This window comes from Myripristis murdjan, chromosome 11 (assembly GCF_902150065.1).
Source record: "Myripristis murdjan chromosome 11, fMyrMur1.1, whole genome shotgun sequence".
Taxonomy (NCBI): Eukaryota; Metazoa; Chordata; class Actinopteri; order Holocentriformes; family Holocentridae; genus Myripristis; species Myripristis murdjan.
Genome location: NC_043990.1, coordinates 7660139 through 7680858, shown reverse-complemented (window position 1 = coordinate 7680858; position 20720 = coordinate 7660139). Strand labels below are relative to the sequence as shown.

At 42.7% G+C, this 20720-nt stretch overlaps 2 protein-coding genes and 1 pseudogene across 2 annotated transcripts in view; all 3 read left to right on the top strand.

The window, feature by feature from the left end:
• Positions 1 to 20720, top strand: part of LOC115368084 (uncharacterized) — a 447723-nt gene that overhangs the window by 43698 nt on the left and 383305 nt on the right. The gene's annotated exons all lie outside the window — the stretch shown is intronic.
• LOC115368090 (class I histocompatibility antigen, F10 alpha chain-like) overlaps positions 1 to 20720 on the top strand; it is a 410352-nt gene that overhangs the window by 100744 nt on the left and 288888 nt on the right. The window lies entirely within an intron of this gene.
• On the top strand, positions 3582 to 9253 carry LOC115368101 (class I histocompatibility antigen, F10 alpha chain-like; annotated as a pseudogene).

Sequence of the window (20720 nt, the reverse complement as noted above, 5' to 3'; positions counted from 1 at the left end):
TTTCGCTTAACAACCTAAATTCTTCAAATCAACCTGATAACTAATGACGTTGCAGGCTTTCCTGATTTTCTATTGGCCAGTCGGGTTCTTGTCCCGCCCAGTTGTGACGTGAGGCTCATTAGACAGACTCAAGAGCATAGATATCTATAATAAAGGCTAGATGTCTCGTGGCCGCTGCTGGCCAATGGAGTCGCACGTCCGCACATGGCGGCCATCTTGCCACAGTCAGCTCGCTCACCCATAACGTTGTGTGGTAGTGGTGCATGTACTTTTTAACAACCATAACTTGCTCAATTTTCTACCGATTTTCAAACGGTGTGGTTTTTTTTTTTTTTTTATAAACGTCAGAGGTGTAGTTATAATACTGCACTTGATTAATAATTATGTTACACTTCTGGTCAAACATTCAGAATTGTAGCCACGTTAATAACGTTGTAAGAAAACCAAACCGTTTGTAAATCCGTCAAGATTTCAGCGAGATAAGAGTATTTATGTTTGTGCAGATCGCTCACCTTCCGTCTGTTACCATAGATTCTGCCAGAGAGCTTGCCTGTGGTAAGATGGCCGCCCGGTGATGACGTTACAGACTCCGCCGAAAGACATCTAGCCTTTATTATAGATATCTATGCTCAAGAGTACCTTGCTGCAGACAAGATGGCGGACATGGGCGCCGCCATACATCCAATCCATACCGGAAGTCCATACCCGGAAGTTTCTTCTTCGTGTAATTTATGGTCCATACGATGCCGGAAGTCTCAAGCGGAGTCTCAGGCGGAAGTTAGTTAATCGCTTACTCCGACCAAAAATAAAAATAAAAGCATAAAAAACACGAACTTTTACAAATAATTCTACGGATTTTTGGCAGTTACATGTTTATCGTAAACGTATAATTGACTCGTTGTTGTTGTTTTTTTTACTCTTTTATCTAGGAGGGTAACAAATCCATTAAAGAAAAGAGTGTTCGGGCGTTTTGTTAGACATGTAATATACAGATTTTTAGAATAATTTGAGATTATTTATCCATCCGCTGAGTGTGGGGAATTGACTAGTTATTTTGACTCCGCAAGTTTATAGGCTACTGTAAAACTCAGAAGTTAGTAAGCTCTACACTAATCACTACCTTTTAATGTTAATGTGTCATGAATATAACTTTAATAACAACGTTATAAATACAAATGTGAATATTATGTTTGTGTGGTGGTGGTGGTAGGGGGGTCCACCCTCACACACACACACACACACACACACACACACACACACACTCTCAGTAGGACTGAATAATAGCTAATATTGAATAGACTGAATTCTCATATTACAATAAACTGAGGATTAATAAAATGAGAATTTACACAACCAAATTAACTGAAGACTTTCAGATTAGGCAGCAGTTGCAACATGCACAGTCACAACAAATGTCATACTTACTTTGACATTAATATAATTTTAATAAAAAAAATAAAATAAAAATAAAAGCCACTGTAAATCATTGGTGGTACTGCCCCAGACATTATGCATTGATCATATGGTCCTTCCTTTATCTCCTGGATCACAGATTACCTGACAGGAAGGCCAGTTTGTCAGGTTGGGGAACTGTGCTGTCTGAGCCACCTCTTTAAGGAAGCTCAGATCTCTTGACATGTGTACTAAGATGCTGCAGATGTTTCATCAGTCTGTGCAGTCTTTTATGCTGCAGACTGCTGGGGAGGAAGGAAAGTTGTTGTAGATTCCTGGTGTATTGATCTGCCTCTGGAGCAAATATCATTCAAACACTGCAGACACAGCTCCCCACACATTGTTTGTTCAAAGGCAGAGAAGAGCAGCTTAGCAAATGACCTTCAGTCCTACTGGTCATATTTTCACCCACCAGGGATCTTCAGGGATGAGCGGGGGCATCATGGGCAACACAATGCCCCCAGACATTTGTTACTGCAACAGAACAGGTATTTCCTGGGTCTACAAATGTGTTCATGATCAGGTTTAGCTATTAAATGAATGCAACAATTACATTTTCCTATTGTCAGTCTTCTCTTAATGCTATTTATTTCTGGAATCCAATAAAACACAATATTACACTATCATACTGGCAATAATAACTTGACTTGGAGTTCTCTTTTTTGTAAACATCTTTATTCACTTAAATGCTTACTCAAAAACCAAAGCAAGCAAAAAACAGAACAGACACACAAATAAATGAACATACAAAAGACAATGAATGGGGGTCGCCAGGCTCCCACGGCCATCATGCTCTCTGCCTTCAGCCTTGTCAACCTTCTTCTTGAAGGCGTTTGATCAAAAGCTGAAAAATAGATACATGATCCCAATCTTACCTTGTGATGCTGTAAAGGGTGCACTCTTTTGTTTTTATGCTTTCCAGAGGAATAAAATTGAACATCCAATAATTTCCTTCCATTTCCCAAGTAAGTGATGCTCCCTCTGGGAGCATCACATCGAAGACAAAGTCCAGCAGTCTTATCTCCCCTCTCTTTATTTTTTCTCCTATGCCTGTGAGCTCCTCAATCATCCTCACAGAATCTCTCTGGGTCAGCCATGCACTGTCTGTTGTCATCAGAGGCCCTCTCTGCCCTGGTTTTCTGGAAAAGTCAATTTGCAGGGTCATGACAATGGTAATCCAGAAAACCTTGTGCATTTGAAGGACTCCAACAGAGACAATCTTGTGTTTAAACTGTTTTCAATAACACTAAAATCAATAAATTTCAGTTATATATCATCCATCTTGATAACTAATCTCAGTGTCTTGCACAGCCTTCCTCTTCTGCTGAAGACTGGGAATATGATTTCCCTCAAGGAGCTCCTGGCATTCCTTGGTCCAGTGGGCAAAGACTTTTCCATGACTATAATGACATAATATCTTACAAGTACAAGGAAGTTGAGCTTCTTCTACTTCAGTCCAGTATAGTTTATTCAAGTCAAACAAGTATCAAATGACTTTACAGTGCCTCCTAAAGATCCAGTAAACCCAAAACATGCTTGGAGTGCAACAGACAGTAAAGCACTGACACAATCAGTCAATAGCAATAACAGAATTAACAAATGAGAAAATAGAGTTAGTTTGAAATAAAGAAGGGCCCGAGATCAGCACTCGCGTGTACATAATACATGAATGAAAAAAACATCAAACAGTGGAAAAATAAAAATGGCTACCAATGTTCATTAGGCCATCTCATCTACTGAATACTTATTTCTACCTGCTCAAGGTGTTGTTTTCCAAAAGCAACAGACACCACCATCTCCGCAAAACGGGCATGTCGAGCTGAAATTGTTGTTAATATTGTTACTATTTCACTTTAGTGCACAACACCAAATCCAACCTTGAAGATGACGCTGTCGCGAAAAACGACAGCGGTTCTCTCTCCTCTACACCATACACGAAGAAGAAACTTCCGGTATGGACTTCCGGTATGGATTTTTTAATTATTATTATTTTATTTACAACGTACAATATACAATATACAATGGGGTTAGCGAAAAGGAGACGAAACATCAACACAAACAAACATCAAAAGGACAAAGAAAAAACAAAACGGTATGGATTGGATGTATGGCGCGCGAAGAAGAAGAAACTTCCGGTATGGACTTCCGGTATGGATTGGATGTATGGCGGCGCCCATGTCCGCCATCTTGACTGCAGTTGGGTCCCTCTCGACAGACTGCGTCCTCTGGTCGAGACACGAGCGGCCAGCGGGGCTGAGAGGAAGGTTTCACTGTTCAGACTTATTGATTATTGGGAGATTTATTTCTTCATCAAATCAAGATGAAGGAGTTATTTTGTTGCTCTCCTTCTGTCATGCTGCATCTCCGGGTAAGATCACATTTTAAATCTTCCTCTAATTTCACATTAAGTTGCTTTAGTAGATCTTAACATCTGACTTTGATAAGACCTGTGTCGGCCTAACCGCGAATAAGTAGTAGATTAAAAACATTTTAATATTCCAGATAGTTGTTGGATCCAGGGTGGAGTGGGTGTGAATTTTAGGCTCTATAAAATAAGACAAAACATACAAGACAGAAAAGCGGCAGCAGCAGGTAAAGTAAACTAAGAAAACATGCAATAGCCTACTAAACAAACAAACAAACAAACAAATAAATAAGATTAGCTTAGCCTGTGTATTCTTTAATTAATAGATCGTTATGCTTCGGTTCGTGTGACTGAGCTTACCGTAATATTTTACGTTTCCAGACTGTGTGTGTGCGTGCGTGCGTGCGTGAACCAGCACAGCCTGAGTTTTTAACAGTACCAGTGAGCGCCATGTGAGGGCGCTGTGTTCATGTTGCAGCTGAAGCCAAAACCTCCTCTGCGCTCACACTGACTGATGGACGCTGATCTGCTCAAACTTGTTCTCATCTTTAGGTTTTCTTTCTTTTCTTTCTTTTTGTGCTCAGCTGTGTCCTGTGACAGTTTTCTGTTTCCATAAAATGTATGGTTTTTTTTGTTTGTTTGTTTTATTTAACTCCTGATTTGTGAACTGAACTCCTGATAGAACTCCTGATAGTATTTTTACCAATTTAAGTTTTTACTGATTCAACTTTTGTACTTACATATTACACTTTTCTACATTTTAAATCACTCCCTTTGCAGAGGAAAAAATATATTTTGTCTATAAGCAACATAAACTGACAAACTGTAAATTGACATACACAATGAGCAACAAAGAGAAGTTCATTTTATTAAAAAAAAAAAAATGAGTTGAAAACAAAAGATCACATGAAACAAAATTCTCATTTTCTCTTTTCATTAACTTTTAGGAGCTGTATTTCATTTCACTGAAGTACATTTTTCAAGTTTTTTGATATCAACAATGCAGGAATATAACAGCAACATAATTCTTTTAATATAACTTTTTATATGATATAATTGTAAACAAAAAAGCCACTTCCATATGTTAGATTTATTGCCAATGAAATGTGATTATATTTTACAAATACTCTGATGTGGTTCAGATTTTAGGCTAACAAAGAGTTTGAACTGATGATGTTGTTTTTTTTTTTTGTTTTTGTTTTATTTAGATGCAAATTACTACTACTACTACTACTTATAATTAGTGAAGAGCACACTGCATTTGAAGAGTTTCACTTTATCTTGAAATATTGAGGATAAAAAAAGTGTTATTATTTTATTATACTTATTTAAGACCATATAGGCCAAAATTCCAGGGAGAAAAATAGGCTACTCTGAAAACGTAATACACTTTTTTGCATTGGGATAAAATAACCATTCATGTATGTCACATATAAATGAGTGTGTTAAAAATGACAAAATTATTGAAAATGTCCACAATCTGTTGATCTATGGAAAAAAAATCTGTCATTATTGTTGTTGTTTTTCTTTAACATGAATATCAGTATAAGTTTTCATGTTTTTTGCCTGTAGTTGTGGAACAGAAATGATTTTCTGTTGTTCAGGCAGTGGTTGTGTTTATGATGACAAATGTTTCTGGTTGATAAATTGATAAATGTGAGTGACAGTTGTTCTGTGTTTGTCCCACAGTGCGTCATTCCCTGAGGAATTTCTTCACGGGATCGTCTCAAGTCCCAAACTTCCCAGAGTTTGTTTTTGTTGGTTTGGTTGATGATGTTCAAACAAATTACTATGACAGCAACACACAGAGAGTGGTGCCCAAACAGGACTGGATGGAGAATGCCACAGCTGATGAAGCTGGTTACTGGGACAGACAAACTCAGATAGCTCAGAACCCAGCAGATCTTCAAAGTCGGCATTGACACTTGAAGGAACGCTTCAACCAAACTGGAGGTTTGTTTACGTTTCTCTTTCTGCTGATAAAATGTTTTTTAAAAACAAATTGTTGTAAAGTTACAGAAATGTAGTTCACACACACACACACACACACGCGCGCGCACTTCAGACAAATTTACATAGAAACATACATCTCTCTTTCTTGCTCTCTTTCTCACATACACACACATTCTTTTTTTACACACACACACCCACCCACACACACACACACCACCACACACACCTCAGTTTCTCTCCTCTCTCTCTCTCTCTCTCATACACACACACTCACACACATTCTGTTTTCACACAAACACACATACATACACACACTTTTGTCAGACAATTTTTATCTCTCTCTTCTCACACACACACACACACACACACACACACACACACACAATCCTCTCAGACAAATATACAGAGAAACACACACACTCTCCCTTTCTGTTACACACACCTCTTTATTTCTCGCTCTCTATCACACACACATTTTCACACACCACACCCACACACACAGCATCATCACAATTTCTTTCTCTCTCTCGCTCACACTCACACACACAGATTCTGTTTTCACACACGCACGCATGTACTCACACACATATTTGTCATAGTTTTTATCTTTATCTCTCTCTCTCACACACACACACACACATTTTGTCCACACACAGATACACACATTTTGTCAGATTTTTATCTCTCTCTGTCACACACACACACACACACACACACACACACACACTCACTCACTCACACACATACACACACACTGTCATCACAATTTCTTTCTCATACACACATACTCACGCATTCTGTTTTCACACACACACACACACACACACACACACACAACACACTCACATACATTCTTTTTTCACTCTCTTCTCTCACACACACACACATTTTGTCACACAGTTTTTATTTAACTCTATGACACACACACACACACACACACACACACACACACACATTGACACACACACACACACAACAAACACAGATTTGTCACAAAACTTATATTACTCTCTGTCACACACACACACACACATACACACCTACGGTTGAGCAACATGGCCAAAAAAACATCTAGATTTATTTATGTGTGTGTGGATATCACACTGGTTTACTGCAGACTCTGTCTCTGTCTCTCTCTCAGGTGTTCGCATTATCCAGTGGATGTAGGCTGTGAATGGGACAATGAGACCGGACACACTGATGGTTTAGTCAGTATGGTTATGATGGAGAAGACTTTATAGCTTTTGACCTGAAGACAAAGACATGGATCGCTCCAACACCACAGGCTTTCATCTCCAAACACAAGTGGGACGGAGAGACAGGTCAAAATGAGCTCTGGAAGAACTTCCTCACCCAGGGGTGCATTGATGATGGCTGAAGAAGTATTTGGACTATGGGAGGAGCACTCTGCTGAGAACAGGTAGACTCACCTGACCTGATGTATGTGATGGTCACAACTATGTTCATATGCCTCTTCTGTTTTTAATATGCAGTATCATTATAGTGGATATGAAACAACAATATAGAGATGCACTGTACATAAAACTGTTTTTTTAGGTTACACACGTTTCTCAACTATTTCTCTCTTTCTTTGTTTCTTTACCTCTCTTCCTCCTGCCTGCTTCTCTCTTTGTCTCCTGTTTATTTTCCCCTTTCTCCTCCCTTTTTAACTCTTCCTCTTCCTTTCTGTCATTTTTCTCTCTTCCTTTATTTGTTGCCTTTTCCCTCTCTCCCTCTCTTTCCTCTCCCTCTCTCTCTCTCTCTCTCTCTCTCTCTCTCTCTCTCTCTCTCTCTCTCTCTCTCTCTCTCCAGAGCTTCCCTCGGTGTCTCTCCTCCAGAAGACTCCCTCCTCTCCAGTGACCTGCCACGCTTCAGGTTTCTACCCCAACAAAATCATGTTGTCTGGACGAGAGACGGAGAGGAGCTTCATGAGGACGTGGACCACGGAGAGATCCTCCACAACCACAATGGAACCTTCCAGAAGAGCGTTGACCTGAACGTTTCATCAGTCAAAGCTGAAGACTGGTGGAGGTACAGCTGTGTGTTTCAGCTCTCTGGTGTCAAGAAGGACATCGTCACCAAACTGGACCCAAAAGTGATCAAGACCAACTGGGGTAAGACTGAGATCGAACGTGATGGAGGTGGGAAAGACACATTTAGGTTATTTGTTCAACCTGATTTGCAGTGAATGTGTTTTGCTTTTGCTCTTCTGGTCTGTTTCTGTTTTTGTTGTGGTGTTTTGTTTGTCCTGTTCATTTGGGGTTTTTATTTTATTTATCTTGGTATTTTATTTTATGTTTTAATTATTAATTTATCTAGCTCCCTGTCTCTGTTTTCTCATGCATTGAGATCAGTCTAAAATCCAACCACAAGCTAGCCTGCCTTCGATCATAAAAACTTGTGACATAAAATTGCCTTCGTTGTGTCAAACCTGAGATGACTACATAATAGTTTATGTTCTGAACTGCAAGTTTAAGAAAACACCAAGTCAGCTGGGGTCACTGTTAAATCAGTGCATACATCTCATTCCGGTTCATTGATCACATAATTTGACCTTAAAACATCTGAAAAAAATCTTAAAATATTTTGTGTAAATTTAAGGCCCTCAAAAATATTAAAATGTCTTACGTATTTTTTCATCAGGCAATAACAGGATGTTTACAGACAATAAAACTTAATTAATTTACTGTTGTTCCTGTACTGCTCATGTGTAGTTTCAGACCTTTCTTTAGCAATGTTCATATGGAAGCAGACTGGTTTTGTCTGGTATTGATTCTTTATGTTGATCATTAAAATGGTCTTAAGTTCCAGGAAGCAGTGAAAAAGTCTTATAATGTAGCGCTAAACTTGAAAACGTCCAACAGATTCTTCAGCATCAGAGGCAAAGTAATAAAGGTCAGCAGTATTGACCACAGGACTGTGTTTATAAATATTGGAAATATTTGATAACTAGATAAATGGATGTAATGGATGCACAGATTCCTGCTCTAACTGACTTTATACAGGCTCTGATTTCTTTAACTGACTCATTGATTTACTTGTTTATTTTGGCTCAACAGTGAAGCCCAGTGACCTGACCATCCCCATCGTTGCTGTGGTGGCTGTTATTGCTGTGCTCCTCATTGCTGGCATCGGATTCGCAGTGTACAAGAAGAAACCAGGTGAGGAACTCAAAAGTATTTCCCCATGTCATTTTTTGGCATTTACATTCTATACTTTTGTTACAACTGTTGTCGTGTTCAGTTTGTTCAGAGTGTGTGCTCTGTCCTTTTGCCCTATCTTTGTTTTAGCAAGCGTGCTGTGAGCGACGCAGGATTGGCTGAGGCTCTCTAGTCCCTGGATTGGCTGATCGTTCAGGAGAAGAGCTATATAATGCCCAAGATGGAGACAGTTAGGGCAGCAGCAGGCTCTCCTTGCCAGCCATCTCTTTGTTCTTTGCTCCAGTGTTGTGAAAGTGGTCTATGTATAGAGAAGTAGGGGTGAACTGCCATTTTGGTTAAACCTTTTTCTCCTGTGTTTGTTTAGTAGGGAGGTATGTTTGTGTTTGGTTCTTTGTTAGAATTAGAGTTGTTGCTTACAGGTAGAATTGTTTTGTTTGTTATATTGGCTTTGGTTCACCCTGAAGCTACAAGTGTTTTATTTTGTATATTAGTCTTTCATTTTTATAAATAAACAAAAAGGACAACTTTGAGAAGTTGTCCTCCTGGCTACTTGGGACTTGAGGACTTGGGACTTGGGACTTGAGGAAGATGGGGCCTTATCCATGTTGTGTCTCAGCACCCTAGACTGGGCATAACCCTTTGAATTCATGGTCTTAACTGGATTGGAGCAAGAGTATAACAAAGCTAAAATCTTTACTCACAAAAATAAGCAACCAGCACTAAGGACTGTAAGGCCAAGAGCCGCAGCAGCAGGACAACCATTATCGTGTTCATGTAAGAGAGAAGTGTCCTGGGATGCCCCCTCGACTCAGTGGAGGTGGTAGGTGAGAGGACGATGATGGCTAAGCTGTCATCCATGATTGTGAGCGACTCCCACCCCCTGCAGGACACTTTAACTACACTGGAGAGCTCCTTCAGTGACAGACTGCTTCACCCAAAGTGTGTGAAGGAACGCTATCGCAGGTCCTCCCTTCCTGCAGCCGTCAGACTCTATAACAACCAGTGCTCCCAGTAGACCACACACTCTCCAGGACTGCACTGACTGCACTAGAATGCACATTCACAGCACCTTAACTACCCCCCCCCACACACACACACACACCACACACACCTCCCCTACCACGTACACACATACACACACACACACACACTGCACTACTGCACACGTAAAGACGGGAGGGAAAGGGTGATCCCATAAGGCTGGATCAAGTGTGACAGTTCCTGAGACCCAGGTCCGGGAGTCAGGTTCTGCCACTTGGTCTCATGGGTTCTCACTAACCCTGAACCTCCGGTGGAGTGTGTTGTCCCCCAGGTTTGGGTTATTTTCTTCTGTTGTATAAATTGTTCACATAGTATTTTCTACATTCCTTGTTTACAGTGTTTATATTGCTCATTCCTTGTTTACAGTGTTTATATTGCTTGTTTACAGTGTTTATATTGCTCTTTGGTAGTGTTATCTGTATATACTGTTATGTGTAAGTGTGCTTCGTATCTTGCTATCCACTTTGCTGCTGTGATGCGTGAAATTTCCCCACCGTGGGACTAATAAAGGAATATATTATCTTATCTTATCTTAAAATAATAAGAGCCAAACAGAAAGTTGACAGTAACTGAGTAAGAGAGGAGGAAAAAATTTGTAGGGCTAAATATATTGTGGCATTTATAACTGTGACAGGTGGAATAATTAGCCTCTCTTCTTTTTTTTTCAGCCTAACCCTAACCTTAACCTAACCCTCCACCTTGTAAGATAGATAGATAGATAAATAGATAGATAGATATAATTTATTGATCCCAACCAGGGAAATTCTGGAAGTAGAACTCACTTTTACTTGATACTCAGCAGATTTGACTTTGCACATACATATGTATAGATGATAACTTGAACATTAACAAAACTAATAAATGCTTTGAAAGCTTTATAGATGTGCAGTCAAACTATTTCTGGACTTCCTCCTCCACTAGTAGTTTATAAAAATCAGTGACAGCCTGATGTAGTTGAACTAAACTAACTGTGTTTCTGACTTTACAGCTCAGAACAGCTCCGAAACTGAAATTCAGAAACTGAATCCAGAAGCCTGATGGCTAAACAGACCACCATGCACACAGTGAGTTGTTTACTGGTAGAAGAAAGAAAGATGATGGACTAAAAGCTTGTTTTTTTAATTATGTCAATTCACTGATGAAGTCACTTCATGTTCACTTTGTAGCTGTAAAATGAATCTTCATCCAAAACTAATGAAGATGAGATTGACACCGTTTGTGCTGATTGTGAGGTTTTTTGCCTCCCCGCCGACTGGCGCAGGGAGGCAGTCCCCACACAGAGACAGATTAGTGGAATAAAAATGTGAATATCATAGAAGATTTACACACCTTCAGTGGAGGATTTGAGTTTCAGACTGTGACTTAAATGTTTTCTGCAGAACATAGTCACAGATTTCTGTCTCTGACAACATATTTTTGTATTTTGAAAGTTTATATTTTATAGTAAAATACATATATAAAATACATATATAGTAGTTTATAGTGGATACATTAATATTAAATGTATCTGGTTACCTTTTCATTTTTGACAGTAACCTGACTGAGGTAGAGGATTTGTATCAGATATAAAATCTGGCATAACACTGGTGACATACAACACAGATCAGTCTAATGGGAATCTGTGGAAATAGATGAGCTGAATAAGATTATTTCTAGTTATTGTCACTGAACTGCAGAGAGTTAATCTCCTGGTTTTTCGCTTCTTGGTTTCCTTCTTAGCCACCCATGCTGCTCACGCTGTTTCCTGTCATGAGCGACCATTTCTGTGCTTTTCTGCAAAAGAATCACTCTTTTCATGGTGGGGTAGGCCTCAGCGAGAGGAGTCATGGTGATAATGTCACACACACAGTGGCTCAGTGAATCTGGCTAAGAAGTATACAACACTGAGAGAGCTCATTTTTAAAAATGTAATTTTTTTTGTTGTTGTTGTTTTTTTCCAAGTGCTGCAAGGACTCTGATCTTTTGTGAGAGACAAAGATAATCATTATCACAGCATGCACTCATACCCTGTAACTGCAACTAGTCCAAAACCTGTGATTTTTTGTTTGTTTTTTTAATTTATATACAACAATGCTACGGGGAAAACCTGATAAACTCTTTAAACCAATTAACTGTGGAAAAGTTATTCAATCCTCTGCACCCAAAATGTCCTACAAGGATTAGGTCTAGTCTGTCAAGGTATTTGATAAGAACTGTCATGTGGAATAGTTAAAGACATGAGACATGTTTACATATGCATTTTCAACCGTTTATATTTACATAGAATAGTACAGGTGTGCAAATGTATGAACAGTATGAGGGGTCATCAAATCGGGATGTGCCTACTTCTTTGTCAAACTCCCACAGTGATGACATCAAGGAAGATGACCCACAACAACAGGGCTGCCCATTATTGGACTGGATCACACCATCTATGAGTAATGCTGCCAATGTGATTGTTGCACACTGTTTGAATAATATTTAATTAAGTGAGCCTTTTACAGCATACCCAGATACAGTATTTAATGATATCTGATGTGTTAATCTAGTGTCTTTGATGGAGATTCCCTAAAAAAATGTGAAAATATCATTATTTCACTATAATTTCATTAACTAGAAGACAGCTCAGGTGGGAGAATGTAAGAGTGACTATTTGTTGATAGGTTTCACACTCTTCACTGTTAATCTAATCTACAGTATGGACAGGTAATGGAATCACGAAATCTTATCAGATGGGGATCCCTGAGACTACACCTCATCAAATAGGGTCCATGCCTTGATGTGTATCAGTTTGGGGATCCTTGACCCCAAAAAGGTTAAGAACCACCGCTCTGCATCATGTCACACCCTGAGCCATCAGTCACACACTGAAGACTGTTAAGGCTGAATTATGCTTCCGCGTAGGAAGAGTGTACGGAGGTTGTGCGGGCTTACGGGGGTTGTGCGACCGCCGCAGAGCCTTGCCGCGCGCCTCCCAAAAATTGTAACTACGCGGACCCTCCGCAGCCCCACAAGAGCTGTGATTGGTCCGCCGAAGTACACTATTTCCGGCATTTCGTTGCAACCGGCATCACATTCCTGTTGTTGTGCCGTCAGCGCCGTTTTTTTTTTTTTTTTTTTTTTTTTTTAAAAAAACTGTTGTGTGCCGACTCGTCGGTTGTGTTTGAAAACTTTGGAGAGTGCCCGCACCTATACGAGTCGTCCACTCGCCACAGAAGAGCAGCGACCATACGTCACAGGGTCTACGCTGGGGGAGGAGAATTGCTCTGTGTGTTTGCAGAGGTATGTTGGACACACACGCGCTGCGTAGGAAATGCGAGCTTCGCACAACCCCCGTACGCTCTTCCAACGCTGAAGCATAATTCAGCCTTTAGAGATGGACCAATACATCATCTGTCCAGAGGTGGCGCTGTGACACTGCTGCTTCCTCTGTGATGTTACATCCATGGTTGCTTAGCTGAGCCTGACCTCTGACCTTCCTGTGGATGCAGGAAGTGAAAAGAGAATTTCCCTACAGAGATTAATCAGATTATTATCACATTCCTATTAGATTAATACTGTGTGCTCCTCCCTCCCTGTGACAGGAGCTGCTGCAGTTTGAGTCGTGGCCCAAAATAACACCCCAATTTTGGAAAACCTGTTAAACAGACTTAAACAATTCTGCCCATTTTTATATCAGAAAGGAGAGACTGTTCTGCTAACAAGCACTTGCCCAAATGGACTGGAAACATGGAAGATTTTCTACTGTTACTTTTCATTTATCTGACACCAGGAAACTTTGATTGGTGGTTAAAGTTGAGTTATTAAAAGTCTATATTCACTGAAGAAGACTGTTTTTTATTGTTAGAAATCAGAGCCTGTGGTCCGGAGCTGAAGGCCTTACTGATGCTGTAACAGATACGCAGCGTGTGTTGATGGTGAGGCGCTCAAAGTGAAAGCCAGGCCGGTCCAGAGCAGGACTGATGAGGCAGGCTCTGAATATTCATGAACACTGTCAACACAAACTGAGAAATGTGACATCAGCAGATTTTTGATGAATGATCTCAGCTCCCAGTTTCAACTAAATCAAAGGAGCAGTCAAATATTCACCTTTGAAATGGATCAAACCTGGAATGAACAACTAATAACTAATCAGTCACAGTACATTGATTTTGTTTATGATCATTCTTGGGATTATAAGTCACTTTTCTATCATCCCACTGGTTTTAGTAGCTGTCTGTGAGTCAAATAGAGCTGCAGTCTCTCTTTCTAACAGTTTATTTTTTATAGAACAACTTAAATTGTTCAACTCAACCTAGTAACCAATAACATCAGCCTTTTCTGAATTTCTATTGGCCAGAATCAGGTTCTTGTACAGCCCATTTGTGACTGCTTCCTTGAGCAAGACATACACACAGACCGGAGGGAAAGTTTGATCAGTCAGACGATTTATTAAATATTCTGAATTTTATTTCTTAAACAGAACAAGATGAAGGGGTTAATTTTATTGCTCCTTTTCTGTCATGTTGCATCTCCAGGTAAGATCAGCAAATAAAAGCAAGAAATAAAATAAATAAGACGAAACATGGGACAGAAATGCAGCAAATAAAATAAATTTGTAGACTGTCACACTCTTGAGTCACATCATTGAACTTACTGTAATATTTTACTTTACCAGTCATGTGTGTGTGGGGAGCCCCGGAATGCACTGGGCAAGGATCTATATTTGTTAGCAGCCTGCCTGGTCAAACGGAGAGAAATGATAGCACTTCAGAGATTAGTCGAAGGATTTTCGAAGGAGTGTGTACAGTTTCTAAGGGAAGAAAAACGTAAATAAATAAATGAACAGTGCAAGTCCAATCAAGAAATAAACATGATATACTATCAAGATGAATTACTGTAAAATAAGACAAAGAGTAAATGAAATGGCATTAAGTAAAGATTCTACATACTTATCTCCAAATATTATAATTAACTAGTAGAAATAATAAGATCATAAGAAACAACAGGTGTCCATATGGGATTGATATGTCTATGAGCATATGCGCATATGAGGCTGCCCACTCACACCTGCCAGCTCCGAATGTTGACTGGCTGCTGAGAAAGCCCCTCATTCTAAATATGTGGGTGAATCTTGAATATGGGTTTCCCTAAATTTGTGCAACAAATCTACAAATAGTAAGGATTCACACAGGGAGTCTATTTAGGATTCAGACGGTATATCTGGCAGTTCAACCAGTTTAGGTACTGGACGGGTGTACATTTTGCTCTTCACCCTCATATCAGCAGACCTGACTTTGCCATCTGTAGCAGTGGTGACATGTTCAGTGGTTCCAGTGGGTGATAAAGTATGTGGCAGCTGTGGTTCAGCCACCATTGTGACTTGCCCGACAGTCACTAAGGTGAGGTAAAGGCAAATAATCTGTTACGGCCTGGAGGACTAAGTGGACCCAAGTAGCAGGAGACCAGGAATCAAGTTCAAAAAGGGGTTTTATTGTCCAAACAAATGCTCAAAGGTCTCAGCAGGTGGAGGGCAGCAGGAGGCAGGAGCTGGAGGCGGCGAGGCTCGGGGCTGGAAAACAGACAAAAAGGTTGTCAGAAAAATGACTTTAAAGGCAAGAGAAAACAGCAAAAACACAAGTAGGCTTGAGAAGGCTTGAGAGCCGGCTCTACCGAACAAGACGGAATTATCTGGCACTGGAGTGAAGTCTGAGCTGGCTTATGTTGAGAAGATAACAGGGTAATTGCCACCAGGTGTGCTGTCCAGAGTGAGGAGATGAAGCCACGCCCGGTGCCTCCCCGAACCTCAGGAGAAACCGCTCAGCCCCGCCTCTGCCACACTCCAACACTGCAAGCAGAAAACACAAAGAAAAACCAAAACACCCCCAAACAACCGAAACATACTATCAACAATCCAGACCATAACAGTACCCCCCCCCCTAATGGGCGCCACCTGGCGTCCTACCAGGCTTGCCTGGAAATCGCAAATAAAAATCAGACAACAACTGGGGGTCCAACAACAATGACCTAGACACCCAGGAGCGCTCCTCGGGACCGTACCCCTCCCAGTCGACAAGGTACTGATAACCACGACCCCGCCTGCGGACATCCAGAATGCGGTTGACAGTGTAGGCCGGGTGACCATCAATGAGGCGGGGTGGCGGAGGCGGGTTAGCTGGAGGGTGCAGAGGGCTGTCAACCACAGGTTTTAAAAGCGAAACATGAAACACAGGGTGTACCTTGAGGGCTGCAGGGAGCTTGAGTCGGACGGCACTGGGATTCACAATGCGGTCGACGGTGTAGGGGCCGATGTACCTGGGAGTCATCTTCCGTGAGTCCGTCTGAAGGGGAAGATCACGTGATGACAGCCAGACCTGCTGGCCAACCTGGTACTCAGGGGCAGGTGTTCACCGTTGATCCGCCAATCGCTGGTTCCGGGCAGCTGTCCTTAACAGGGCAGCTCGAGCTTCCCGCCATACTCTGCGGGCTCGGCGGAACTGGGCCTGGACTGAAGGTACTGCCACCTCGGTTTCGTGACTGGGGAACAGAGGAGGTTGGAAACCATGCGTGACCATGAAGGGTGACATACCTGTGGCAGATCTGATCAGGGAGTTGTGGGCGTATTCAACCCAGGGCAGATGGGGGGACCAGGAGGATGGGAGATGGGAGGCTACACATCGCAGCGAGGATTCCAGGTCCTGATTAGCCCGCTCTGTCTGTCCATTAGATTGCGGGTGATATCCGGAGGTGAGACTGGGGGTGGTTCCCAAGGCCTTACAGAAAGCCCTCCACACCTGAGAGGTGAACTGGGGTCCTCGGTCCGACACAATGTCCTGGGGTATGCCATGAAGGCGGAAAACATGCTGAACAAGCAGGTTAGCAGTTTCAATGGCAGATGGGAGCTTGGGGAGAGGGATGAAATGAACTGCTTTAGAGAAACGGTCAACAATTGTCAGAATTGTGTCATTACCTTCAGATGGAGGGAGTCCTGTGACAAAATCAACAGCGATGTGTGACCAGGGACGGTGTGGAATGGGTAAGGGTTGCAACAGACCGGCAGGAGGATGGTGGGAGGACTTATTACGGGCACAGACAGGGCATGCAGCGATGAATTTTCTGGTGTCTGCAACCATAGCCGGCCACCAAAAGCGCTGTCTTATCAGCGAGAGGGTCCGATGAACACCAGGGTGACAGGCCAACTTCGATGAATGCCCCCATTGGAGCACTGAAGATCTCACTGGAGGTGGAACAAATAGTCGACGCGGGGGGCATCCCTCTGGGGCTGGATGTTCTCGAAGAGCCTCTTGGACCTTCTGCTCGACCTCCCATGTTACTGCTCTCACAACACAGGAAGGGGGCAGTATGGGCTCTGTTGCTCCTTCTTCCTCTGATGGGGCAAACTGTCGGGAGAGGGCATCAGGTTTTTGGTTCCGCGATCCAGGCCGGTAGGTTAGTGTGAAGTTGAACCTCCCCAGGAAAAGAGCCCACCGAGCCTGACGGGGGTTCAGTCTGCGAGCTGACTGAAGATAGGACAGGTTTTTATGGTCAGTCCACACGATGAATGGGTGGACAGACCCCTCCAACCAGTGCCGCCACTCCTGTAGAGCCAAGACCACCGCTAGCAACTCTCTGTTCCCCACATCGTAGTTTCGTTCAGCAGGAGTGAGACGGCGAGAGAAGAATGCACATGGGTGCAACTTTTGGTCCGCAGGCAGGCGCTGGGAGAGGACGGCCCCCACTCCTGAGTCTGAAGCATCTACCTCAACCACAAACTGAAGGCCAGGATCTGGGTGGATCAACACAGGTGCATTAGTGAACATTGTTTTCAGCTTTTTAAAAGCTCCCTGAGCAGCAGATGACCATTCAAAAGGTTGCTTAATAGATGTTAACCCTGTAAGGGGAGCAGCAATGCGGCTGTAATTTTTAATGAATCTCCTATAAAAGTTTGCGAACCCAAGGAATCTTTGCAGCTGCTTTCTAGTGGATGGAGTTGGCCAATCCTCCACTGCTTTCACTTTTACAGGGTCTGGTCTGAGCTGCCCCCTCTCCACAATGTAACCTAGAAAGTTCACTGTAGTGACATGAAATTCACATTTTTCAGCTTTCACATACAGCTTGTTTTCCATCAACCTCTTCAGAACCTCTCTAACATGTCCCACATGTTCCTCATATGTGCGAGAGAAAATCAAAATATCATCCAAGTAAACAAAAACCACTATGTTTAACAGATCCCTCAAAACGTCATTTACAAGAGCCTGGAAAACTGCAGGTGCATTTGTCAGACCAAACGGCATTACAAGGTATTCAAAATGACCCAAGTGAGTGTTAAAGGCTGTTTTCCACTCGTCTCCTTCTCTGATACGGACAAGATGGTATGCATTTCTTAAGTCTAGTTTAGAAAAGACTGTGGCTTCATGTAGGGGTCCAAAAGCAGAGTCTATAAGAGGGAGTGGGTATTTGTTTTTAACTGTAATGTCATTCAAACCTGTGAAATCAATGCATGGGCGTAGAGTCTTGTCCTTTTTCTCCACAAAGAAAAACCCCGCCCCCACTGGAGATGAAGAGGGGCGGATGAGGCCTGCAGCTAAAGAGTCATTAATGTACCTTTCCATGGCGTCTCTCTCAGGCTTGGAAAGATTGTACAACCTCTTAGTGGGGAGTGGAGCTCCCGGGAGCAAGTCTATGGCACAGTCGTATGGTCGATGGGGAGGAAGTGAGAGAGCATGGTCTTTGCTGAAAACTTCACATAGGTCATGGTATTCACTGGGAACTTTTGTTAGATCTATTTCCTCTTGTGATTTAGGGGTGATAGGACTGGTCTCTGGAACTGCTGAGAGCAGACAGTGTGCGTGGCAATAATTACTCCAGCCACGAATGGAAGCAGTGGACCAATCAATGTGTGGGTTGTGTAATTTTAGCCAGGGAATTCCCAGAACAATGGGGGACAATGGGGATGATATGACGAACAGCTCAATAAATTCATGATGGTTACTGGATACAGTCAACTTAATGGCCTCAGTTTTGTGAGTGACTACATCTAGTGAGCTGCCATCTATGGCCAGTATCTTCTTAGGGGCTGACAGTTCAACTAGTGGAATGTTATGGAGTGTAGCCAGGTTTGAGTCAATAAAGTTATCGTCTGCTCCAGAGTCCACCAACACTTTAACTGGGATTGCCTGTTGTGAGCAGTGTAGCATACCTTTGAGATGGGTTTGAGAGGAGGATGTGGAGGTTCGGCTCACCAGTGCCCTCCCTGTTACTGATGAGCCCTTCCTTTTGGAACCTCAGGACACTGAGCAAGGAAATGTCCTTGTTGGGCACAGTAGATGCAAAGCCTTTCCCGAAGACGCCGCTGTCGCTCTGCGGGAGTGAGTTGAGCTCTTCCCAGTTGCATGGGTTCTTCCTGGGAATCTGGAACTGGGGAGCTGGAATGAGGCTCAGACATGGGGGGAGACGAGGGCATCCGACAAGCAGCTCCGGCTTGGTTGGAGGGTAAGGAAGAGAAGTGGGGCCTCTGCCTGTCTGCTCTTTCCCTGCGTCTTTCCCTCATTCTATTGTCTAGTCGAATTGCTAGATCAATGAGTTCAGTTAATGATGGGGAGTCATCTCTAACGGCCAGCTCATCTTTTATTTCCCCTGATAACCCTTTGCGGAAGATAGCTTTTAGTGCTGCGTCATCCCAACCGCTCTCTGCAGCGAGAATGCGAAAGGTTACAGCATACTGGGAGACAGGCTGACTACCCTGTCGCAGGTTAAGTAATTGATTTTCAGCTTCTCTTCCTTTAACAGGATGATCAAAAACTTTCTTCATTTCATCAGAGAATCTGCCATAATCTGAACATAGACCTGGGCTCTGGCCCGAGACAGCTAAGGCCCAAGCTGCAGCTTGACCAGATAGGAGACTCATGACAAAAGCAACTTTAGACTTATGCGAGGCATATGTAGTGGGCTGTTGATCAAAAACTAAGGAACACTGGTGTAAGAACTGTGCACATGTCCCTAAATCACCTGCATACCTGGCGGGAATGGGGATGTAAGGCTCTCGGGGCTGGGGGTTGGGTGCCTCAGCTGCCGGTGTCGGGGGAGGAGTAGGCTCTGTGGTTGGAGGGGAAAGGGTGAGCCGCCCAGCAATGGAACAGTGTGTTCCACACTGTTGTGGAGTCTTTGAAGATGGTCGACAATTTCTTTCAATGCTTCTTCATGTTGACCAACCATGGCTCCTTGAGAGGTGAGTGCTTGCTTCATTCGCTCAGTCTCTGCTGGGTCCATTTTGGCCAGATAATTCTGTTGCGGCCTGGAGGACTAAGTGGACCCAAGTAGCAGGAGACCAGGAATCAAGTTCAAAAAGGGGTTTTATTGTCCAAACAAATGCTCAAAGGTCTCAGCAGGTGGAGGGCAGCAGGAGGCAGGAGCTGGAGGCGGCGAGGCTCGGGGCTGGAAAACAGACAAAAAGGTTGTCAGAAAAATGACTTTAAAGGCAAGAGAAAACAGCAAAAACACAAGTAGGCTTGAGAAGGCTTGAGACCCGGCTCTACCGAACAAGACGGAATTATCTGGCACTGGAGTGAAGTCTGAGCTGGCTTATGTTGAGAAGATAACAGGGTAATTGCCACCAGGTGTGCTGTCCAGGGTGAGGAGATGAAGCCACGCCCGGTGCCTCCCCGAACCTCAGGAGAAACCGCTCAGCCCCGCCTCTGCCACACTCCAACACTGCAAGCAGAAAACACAAAGAAAAACCAAAACACCCCCAAACAACCGAAACATACTATCAACAATCCAGACCATAACAG